Source organism: Leptidea sinapis, chromosome 10 (assembly GCF_905404315.1).
Source record: "Leptidea sinapis chromosome 10, ilLepSina1.1, whole genome shotgun sequence".
Lineage (NCBI taxonomy): Eukaryota > Metazoa > Arthropoda > Insecta > Lepidoptera > Pieridae > Leptidea > Leptidea sinapis.
This window is the reverse complement of record NC_066274.1, coordinates 9,678,310-9,689,393: the sequence shown is the minus strand read 5'-3', so window position 1 is coordinate 9,689,393 and position 11,084 is coordinate 9,678,310. Positions and strand designations below refer to the sequence as shown.

General features: G+C 33.7%; 1 pseudogene; it reads right to left on the bottom strand.

Annotated features, from left to right (window-relative positions):
* Nucleotides 1-6,684: 6,684 nt before the first annotated feature.
* On the bottom strand, nucleotides 6,685-10,838 carry LOC126966645 (outer dense fiber protein 3-like protein 2; annotated as a pseudogene).
* Between the last annotated feature and the right edge of the window lie 246 nt (nucleotides 10,839-11,084).

Sequence of the window (11,084 nt, the reverse complement as noted above, 5' to 3'; positions counted from 1 at the left end):
ACATGGCTTAGAAACGTGTTTTGTTAGACAGTGACCTAACTTTCACAACGTGAGGGACCTAACAATAACTACGTCTAAAATGGAGTTTATCTTTTTACAAAACAGTGTTTAGCTAAAACTTCATTAAGCACAAAATAAACTGAAGTATAAGGGGAACAAATAAATGAACGGAACGAAATTTTTAACAGCTGTTATCTATCAGCATATAATCTAAATCTTCCAATGATCTATCCGTTAGACACACCTTAGACAAGCTTCGAATCGTGTTTAAATATAAGCAATCTCTAAAGATTGTTGAACGCTAAACAACAGAAAGACACAGATTTGTAATAGATTTTTTTTAAAACGTGTATTTAACACATGTTTAACTTTTATGTAATAACAGTGCAATCCACCAATTGTCATACAAACTTTTGCATGCAAATTTGAACCTTAACGTATTTATGATTTTAAAAGAATTATCAGCAAATTTAGCAGCAGAATTATGAATCAATTTTCGTCGATGGTACTAGAGGAACCGCGAGACCAAACCGGGTACACTGTAATGAGACTCAACTACTCTACCTATTGCCACACCTGACGGTGCAAAGCCTTTTAGTTAGCCTTATTTACTTATTAACTAGCTGACCCGACAGACGTTGTTCTGTACATAATAAATATTAGAACATTTCCGAGATTAACAGGAAGTATTTCTTAAAATATGCTCCCTGTTTTTATAATGAATTTTTTTCGCAATTACAGAACTGCCAAGTCGTGCGTCAGTAAATTCTCTCATAGAAAATATGTCCTTCCAAAACAAATATTTTGAAATAAAATAATTATGGAATCACAAATCGAAGTAAAAACTATCCTGTCTCTCAGTTGGACGAAACTACACTCCATGAAGTAGTCCCCATTAGAATCCGTTCATTAGTTTAGGAGTTCGCTGGAAACAAACATCAGAACACTAGGTCTTTATATATTAAGATTGGTGCATCAATTATTTAACTAGATTATGTGAATTTAAGAGTATTATGCTAATATCAAAACATCAAATTAAAAATGCACTAAATTCCTTGTTCGGAGCGTCAGGCGATTTCGATACTTATAACACGTTAATAAGGCTTGTGCTTCAAGCTACGAACAATTTGATAGCTTGACTGATATAATAACATTTCATAGGCCATTAATAGTTATTTATGCAACTGTTGTGTAATAAGGGGTATTAAAACACGTAGTATCACATGAGTGTTTTAATACCTAATTATCAACAGTTGCATACAAGACTTTATCTACGCCCAGAATTTGAATCCACTAAAAGATTCTGAAACAGTTAGCTTTCTGCTAACTTTAAAACAGCCCGTCCTTGTAGTAAACTAAGTATTAATGAAATAATTATTTATTTTAATAGAAATTTATATTTTGTATAGTGCAATTATTAAAATTCACTTGAATATTATGTTCTTTTGCAGCGTTTAAAATATCTGGCGGTGTGCTGTCAAAACTTGAATCGTCCATTTTTTGTTAACATAACAATAAAAATATCGAAGAAAAAAGGCGGGGATTCGAATAAACTATTTTTTTTACGGCGCGAGACGTTCTGGTAGTGTGGAACGCGCGTAAACGAAAATGTTCTTTTTTTGAAATTCATACAGATACCACGCATCGAGCAATAAGAATGTGGCTGTCTGTTGAAACTCGTAGCACATGAAGAGATCGAAAAATAAACAAAAGCGTATTGTTATGAAATTCAGTACAACATTACAGGACTAGTTTGGATGATGTACTGGTTATTAGGACATTGGGTATTTTCATTTGTTGGCAATAAGCTAACTGTTGTTGTGTAGAATTATTAATAGAGGATTTAAAGCATGGGTGTAGATAAATACCTTTAAATGAAACTAGCTGCTGTTTCGCAAGTTGGCACGGAGTCATGTTTGGTCAGTAGGGTTCACGCATTCCTGTGTAAATGCGACCCTCTCTTAAATTACCGCACATTATGAGTAACGATTAAATAACTTATAACACTCGTAAAGTTACACACTTTGCTGCCTACATATTATATTATAATCCTTTATTCGGCTATCTTTCTAATTATTTGTAATATTAATTGAATATTTACCTGAATGTATTCTCTATGGATTTTTTAATGGTGAAGGTCAAATATGAAATATCAACTAAACCCGCCCCTAAGCTGTCCGCATAAGGAAAAAAAACAGTAATTTCGTAATTTTTTGAAGCCTATATTGTGTTGCCAGTGATGACTTACGGTACGCAGACATAGTCGCTATGGGCCTGATGAGATAGGTTGTGGTCGCTCAGAAGACAATGGAGAGGGCTATGCTCGGATAGTCCCTGCGAGATCGAATCAGAAATGAAGAGATCCGTAGCTGCAAAGTAGCTGACATAGACCCCCCTGAAAATGGACCGACGATCTGGTTAAGATCGCCGGAATACGTTGGATAAGGGCAGCGCAGGACCGATCGTCGTGGAAATCTTAGGGGGAGGCCTTTGTCCAGCAGTGGACGTCTTCCAGCCGGAATGAATCATCAGCCGATGATGATGATGTGTCATTAGAAATAGAATCAACGTTTATACTCTTTGTTACTTTCATAATATCTTCTACTAACGTATTATCAAAGATTAAAGCTTAAAGAGAAAAAATTAAGTATTATCAAATAACAATATAGACCATATTGATTTCAGAGCAAAGTGTATGAATGTAATAGTTATTCAAAGTGAAGTGTCACCTGGCTGTTAGTGATGTGACATGAGAGAGCAACACGATAAAGCACTGTGTGTAATCAGATTACAGCGATTCAGTGATATTTTACTAAGGGTTTTAATTTAATCTCAGTCATACGGCGTGCGACTCTTAAAACTTACAGTATATTTTGATCGAGTTTATTCAAGGTGTTAATGAGATAGGTGAGTATTCCATGAGCATCTCGTATTTTTGTTATTTTATCAGATAGAAAATATTCATTCATGCTAAATGTAAGCAGGAGCTAAATGTAAAATTAAGGAAACACTCCTTTCTCATTTCTGACTTCGATTATAATAATTATTACGTTATTCCAAAGAATTGTTAAAAAACGTTTGTGTGGTAAAGGTTACTATAACAGAAATGACTTTCTTGACGGTCTACATATTCGGAATGTAGCGACCGCCCTCAGGCTATTAAATAATAAGTTTAACTGTACAATATTACTTTGTCAACATATTTTTTGATGAAATAAAAAAGCCCGCTGAGTTTGTTGCGCCCATTCTTATCAGGTCTGAGGCATTCGTTTTGGAATGGCTGGTAGTTTTTAACTATCAATAAGTGATGTCACATCCTATTGTGAATAAAAATATTTAAATTTGAATTTAATTCCATGCTAAGATCATTTATAAGTCTAGATAGAAAATTTGAGGTGGACAGTTAACCTCTATTTTCAGCAATGCACGTACAGTAATACAAAGTGACATACAAATCGCGAGTATAACACCTTGTCACACACAGTAAAGTAATAAATCTGGCCTGTTTTCATCGGTTGGCTAGTAGCAAGATGCTCTATCTAAAGGTATAAATTGTCTAAGATACAATGATGGATCCTGTTGTTAGTGGTGAACTCTTTTTTTATCAACCTGTACTAGAAAAAACCTTCAGTGCGGTTTTGTCTGGCGTTGTTACATATTTAAACATTATGAAAATGCAAGTATTGCTGTCCAATATAAAAATTTTGTAGCTAGCGACTGTTGACATGATCACGTATCCACTAATGCTTTCACAGCGACTAATTTATTTTTCTCTTACCCTTAAGAAATCGGAATTAAGTTTTATTATGTTGTATTTTTTATATTTTCCAGAAATAAGAATAATATAATACTAATTAATTGCTAATTTTATTGATTAACTAAGGATTCTATCATCCAAACTTTAAAACTCTACCTCTTATGAATATCTGTATATATTTCTGAGAAATTTACTCAGAACTTAGAACTAAACTAGAGTACAACGAAGACCTATATTTTAATTAAACTTTATATAAATGATCTAGAAAGTAAACCCCATAATCAAAAACCAATATCGTTGGACGGAGAACTGACCATTTTACTGGGACGTGTTTGAGTTGCAGCAGACTCGGATTTAAGCGTGTTTGTTTGGAGACTTCGCATTAGTTCAAACTTTGTTCTAATGCTATGTTTGATTTGAATAACCGAGAACGAATATGTAATTCTTATTATTATCCATCTTCAGTTTTCGCAAATATAACATCGTCGAAGATGTCATCCTAAATGAAATTTTTAAGTATCTGGTTCTTTAAATATTGGATAATTTATGGACGCCGATTCCTGTAGAGAAAAAATACCATAGACAACAGACGCGTTGTCATCTGTGAGGTTAACATAATGACAGTTGTGTATTTCGCCGCCTAATAATATAACCAAAATTGTCACTGAGCATTTTGTTCTTACGCTAATCGTCACATACGTATATATATAATCTTAATATAATTACGCAAGTCCTTCTGAAGACTTCATCACTGGTCAAGTAGCTAATCGATAAGTTCTCGGTGTAACGTATCGCTAAAACCCTTTTTTCTACACACCTCGAAGGAAGTAGCACGCAGCTTACCACCAGGAGATTCTAAAGGACTAGCGGGGACCAGCTGCAGACCATCGCATCCAGTAATACCAGGTACATCGGTATATTATTTTAGCCATAACTAATTAGGCAATGCTTATAATATAATCATATATTAACCAGAGTATTCAAGTACCTATTTTATTCACTTTACGATACATTTTTCCTTATTTTATCAGATTGAACCACAGCGGTGTGTGGGTGAATTTAGTTACAGTATAATATTATAGTAGTGGCTGTATCATCAACTCTGGTCTGCGCACAAATTGTTCTGTTCTGCTTGAAGTAGGAGTCAACGCGAGACAATCGATCATCTGACTCCATAGGATCTTTGACTTTTTCAAATCGCCAGAAAGAAAAGCGACAACCTATAAATTATTTTGGTAATAGGGAAAGTACAAGGCAAGCAACCAAGAGGCAGAAGTTCGATGCGTTGGAGCGAGCAGATCTTCGATGCCGCCGTTGTTACATATTTAAACATTATGAAAATGCAAGTATTGCTGTCCAATATAAAAATTTTGTAGCTAGCGACTGTGGACATGATCACGTATCCACTAATGCTTTCACAGCGACTAATTTATTTTTCTCTTACCCTTAAGAAATTGGAATTAAGTTTAATTATGTTGTATTTTTTATATTTTCCAGAAATAAGAATAATATAATACTAATTAATTACTAATTTTTTTGATTAACTAAGGATTCTATCATCCAAACTTTAAAACTCTACCTCTTATATTCATAAGAGAAATATATATATATTTTAAATTAAATAATATAATTAAATAATATATATTTCTGAGAAATTTACTCAGAACTTAGAACTAAACTAGAGTACAACGAAGACCAATATTTTAATTAAACTTTATATAAATGATCTAGAAAGTAAACTCCATAATCAAAAACCAATATCGTTGGACGGAGAACTGACCATTTTACTGGGACGTGTTTGAGTTGCAGCAGACTCGGATTTAAGCGTGTTTGTTTGGAGACTTCGCATTAGTTCAAACTTTGTTCTAATGCTATGTTTGATTTGAATAACCGAGAACGAATATGTAATTCTTATTATTATCCATCTTCAGTTTTCGCAAATATAACATCGTCGAAGATGTCATCCTAAATGAAATTTTTAAGTATCTGGTTCTTTAAATATTGGATAATTTATGGACGCCGATTCCTGTAGAGAAAAAATACCATAGACAACAGACGCGTTGTCATCTGTGAGGTTAACATAATGGCAGTTGTCTATTTCGCCGCCTAATAATATAACCAAAATTGTCACTGAGCATTTTGTTCTTACGCTAATCGTCACATACGTATATATATAATCTTAATATAATTACGCAAGTCCTTCTGAAGACGTCATCACTGGTCAAGTAGCTAATCGATAAGTGCTCAGTGTAACGTATCGCTAAAACCCTTTTTTCTACACACCTCGAAGGAAGTAGCACGCAGCTTACCACCAGGAGTTTCTAAAGGACTAGCGGGGGACCAGCTGCAGACCATCGCGTCCAGTAATACCAGGTACATCGGCATATTATTTTAGCCATAACTAATTAGGTAATGCTTATAATACAGTCATATATTAACCAGAGTATACAAGTACATATTTTATTCACTTTACGATACATTTTTCCTTATTTTATCAGATTGAACCACAGTGGTGTGTGGGTGGATTTAGTTACAGTATAATATTATATTAGTGGCTGTATCTTCAACTCTGGTCTGCGCACAAATTATTCTGTCCTGCTTGAAGTAGGGGTCAACGCGAGACAATCGATCATCTGACTCCATAGGATCTTTGACTTTTTCAAATCGCCAGAAAGAAAAGCGACAACCTATAAATTATTTTGGTAATAGGGAAAGTACAAGGCAAGCAACCAAGAGGCAGAAGTTCGATGCGTTGGAGCGAGCAGATCTTTGACGCCACCAATAAAAACGCCCACGAAGCTATACCCATTGCCGAAGACCGTAACAAATAGATAGCGATCGTCCGGAAAATAGCAATGAGGAAAACGACATAAGGAGGAGGAGAAATATCAACTATCAAATCTGAAATCTAAGTAAAAATCTGAAAATTTGTCACTATCATTATTTTATTAATCTGTAAATATAAATCTAAGAATACGTTGAAGACATAAATATAATATATAATGTTTAGTTGCTGCCACTAACGGCGATGTTTAGTTTTGAGTCCATGAGATATTCCTCTTGTTTACCCAGGTACGGAGAGTGACGAATACCTAACGAAGGAGCTGGTGTTGTCCGTTTTATATACATAAACTGTAAAATAAAATTATTTTTATTACTTATAAGTAGAACGATGTTCGCTTTTTTTTAATGAAAATAAGGGACGTGACGAGCAGGACGTTCCGCTGATGGTAATTGATACGCCCTGCCCATTACAATGCAGTACCGCTCAGGATTCTTGAAAAACCCAGAAATTCTGAGCGTCACTACAATTGCGCTCTTCACCTTGACACATAAGATGTTAAGTCTCATTTTCCCAGTAATTTCACTAGCTACGGCGCCCTTAAGACCGAAACATAGTAATGTTTACACATTACTGCTTCACGGCAGATATAGGCGCCGTTGTGGTACCCATAATCTAGCCGGCATCCTGTACAAAGGAGCCGCCTACTGGCATATTACCTATTTACTTTCGGATGCAGACTGTAATGTATATAGCACACGCAAAGTCACTATATTAAAAATAGTCTAAACCCTAAATAAATAAAAAGCCTATACCCTAAACAGGTGGTTTTTTGTTAAAATTTATTCATCAGTCTCCGAAAAATATAAGTGAATTTACACCCCGCTCCTTCAAGTACATTTGTAATCTCGATATTACACTCTCTTCCCTGCTTTTCAAAAGCCCCAAATTTATCCTCCAGGACTTTTAACCTGGTTAATTATCAATATGTGAGGTGTGGCTTTCTGAGCATTTTTTTTAAGGAATCATTACTATCTATACTTATTAAACTATTGATCTGTAATTTTTGGAACAGTAATAAAGTAGATGATATAAACTAATATTGTTTGCTTTGCTTTTATTTTAATGAAATGTCTCTAAATATACAAACAGTGTGATTGTATTGGTGCCATTAAAAATAATATATAAGAAAAGACTATCACTGTAAAAAAAGAAGGAAAAGCTTTTGGGAGAAAAATTTGAATAAACTTGCTCTTTTCTAAATAACTTAATACCATCTGAAAAAGGCTGTATAATTCCTAAAAAACCTAATTTATTAGGACCTTTTCGAATTTGAATATAACCTAAAATTTTTCGTTCTAATAAAGTTAAAAAAGCTACACCAATTAAAATCCCAATAAATAAAATAATTATTCCAATAATAATATTAATTAAATCTATTATTAACATTTACTATCTATATAAAATAAATATACCATATAAAGTAAATCGAATGAATACTAACCTTCTTCTCGCAATAAGCATTAGGTGCTGGTTGTTTTGGTTGTTTTGTGGTCCTAAAAGGTGCACCAAACGAAAATGCTGGTTTTGATTTACGAACATAGTTAAAGTTTGGTTGGCCCTGGAAAATCTTGAGCCTTCAGATTTCTGGATGCATAACCAAGTGTATATGCCGGTGGTTTTCTGTATAGAACAGAGATTTTTTGAATCAAATCAAACAAAGATGTCATTTTCAAAATCGTATACTGATTTATACAAAATTCTATAAGTTCATTAGTTAATTTAATTTTTTATAGTCATTTTATTCAAATTGTAAATCTCTTGAGTAAAGGACATTATCAAAATACTTGGTCTGTATTTTGTAAACAGTGTTAGCTTACAGATTTCTTGCCAAATCTTTTGCCTTTAGTACTTCTGCATCAAAGTGCAAAATTGAAAAATTTGCCTATCATTTGAAACAGTATGATTTATAGAATTAAATAGTAGGCGCCAGAAGGTCGAAATTTGAGCATAAATTATTAGAATTTTCAGCATATATTATTGAGGCTGTTTAAGTTCAATCGCTTACTTTTGTGGTATCGGTGGCAGGTACATATTTGGTGGCGGGGTCCATTGATCCCATGGTTCATATTTAGGCTTAGCTCTTGGTTTTATTGTGTATGAGGGTGGTGTTTTATACGAGAGTTGAGTTTTTCCGGCCCGAGGCCCGGAGTCTTAGTATTGTCTACGGGATCATACCTCGGTGATACCACGCCGTGCGTTATTCTAAATCTACCTGAAAGAATGGTGTAAATATAAATACATTTTTATTTATGTAATCGAGAAATTAATGGCAAAACATCTCATTAACAAATGCCACTGATGCCGAAAGTAAAAATGACAAAGAGCAAGTCACGAGCGAAGCTAAAAGGCTAGAGATGATTCTCTTAAGCAATGAAACCGAGAAAATCACAAAGAAAAGAGGCCAAGGAAGACTTGATGGTAAGATGAGATCAAGAGACAAGAACGAGAAAGACAAATGAGCATCTCTGGAGATTCGGCAACCTGTACTTATTGTAAAAAAAAAACTATTTAACTAATAAACCAATAACTTCACAATTATAACAGACTTAATAGGAATAGAATTATTGTCCTTTTATAAGATAAATAAAGACAATTTGTTTCAATATTGCTAGGTAATTAATAATAACATTATTAAACCATTTTTTCAACACAAATGCATAATGTTTTATTACAATATGAGTACTCTTAGGAAATACATAGGTGCAAGAGGCTGGAGCCTTTACTAAGATATAGCCTGTATCTCAGGACTTCAGGTTCTCTCATTTCGGTTATACATTTCAATATTTTACAAATTCACAGGTAAATTTAAAGAATTGTGATCATCAGGTTACCAGCTTATTATAAATAGAAATTCTCTGAATTATGTAACTTTCGGATCAGTGTTAGCCCAGCACCCACTTTACTATCTTCTATTGACGTCCAACTTGATTATTATCTTAGTCCATTTTTCTGTTTTTGCCTCAACATGTCGGGGTTCTTCTGCTAATTCAGTATTCTATGTTTTGATTTTGCGTTTTTGAAGTTTTCTATTCCGTTTTCTTCTATTTATTTCAATATTGCTTAATATTTTTCGACTCCACTAAATCTAGATTCAAAGTTCTTCTGACAGACATTAATATTATTTGGTAATTTTTCTGTTAATACACTTTATAATAATGATAAAAGTTAGTTTACTATCGCTTTAAATAAAAGTAAATTCTTTCAGCCATGAATGATTTCTCTTTAAACACTATTAATTGTTCAAAGTTTTTCACTGCACTTAAATAGTAACATTGAGGATATCATTCTACATGATTCCCGATTCAATTTTTCAGATTTGTTTTTGCATTTCCAAATCGACGCATTTAATTCAAAATTCGTATCAATTACCAACAAGCGGCTTTTTTATCCAAATCCATTTCAGCATACATAAAATTTAATATTATTAGTTTTTAAACTATTTTTATAAGAGAGTAAATATCAAAACAAAATAACTTGGCATATTTTAAATAATGTACCTTTTTTGCTGTGTCCAGAAATGTCTAAGACGGGAGCCTTTGGTGTTAGCAAAGGCTTTTGAAAGTTGGTCGGAGTATTGTGAAGAATTTGAGTTTTTCAATAATCCTGGGTGGCACTGCATTTTAGGGGGGCTCTATCACATACTATCAGATGAACATATTTTTCGTCTTCTTACTTTTTCTAATTAGATAAGTAACTTATAAGTCACAGCTGTGAACATTTTGAATAAGGCTAACAGTGGTTAACCTTTAATTGCAGCAACGCTTTTTCACTTTTAGTGTGCGTGACTAACAAATCGCTAGTGTAAGAGGTAGCTGTCATGCACACTGGTTGTCATGCATTGCCTAACAGCAACAGGATCTATCTACACGCAAAAATTAACTAAGTCTTACTCACTACCGACTTTTACCATCGAGAAATATAATAATTTTAATGGCAAGTTATTCCATAAGTAGGAAACTATCGGTATGTACAAAAGTCATATAATGCGTACTAAAAATAACGTAATATATCTGAAAGACTTACAAAAAATTTGAGGTGACTCATACTGTGGTCCTGGACTTACGGCATTCCCACTTACTGGCCCTCGAGATGTCGTTGGAGCGATAGGGACTTGCTTTACAAGTTTAGCTCTGCATTCGTAACCGAAAGGCATTTGAAATAAGAATTGCAAATTATAAAATTCGGATCAAGTAGATAAAGAAACTACAAAGCAAAACTTAATCCATGTATCACAAGATAAAAGTAATGTTTGAATGACTTTGACTCAGTCATTTATGAGTGATGGCTTATTACTCTTAATTATTATTGGTATCTAATTTTGAGGTTCCTACCTTAGACAATTTTTGCGTCTAGATAGATTCTCTTGCTGTAAGACAACCGATCAGGAACAGATCAGGAATATTAGTTTAGTGTGCGTGACAAGCTACGTCTGACGCTCGCGATTTGTATGACGCTTTGTCGTGAATTTCTCAAAATAGAGGT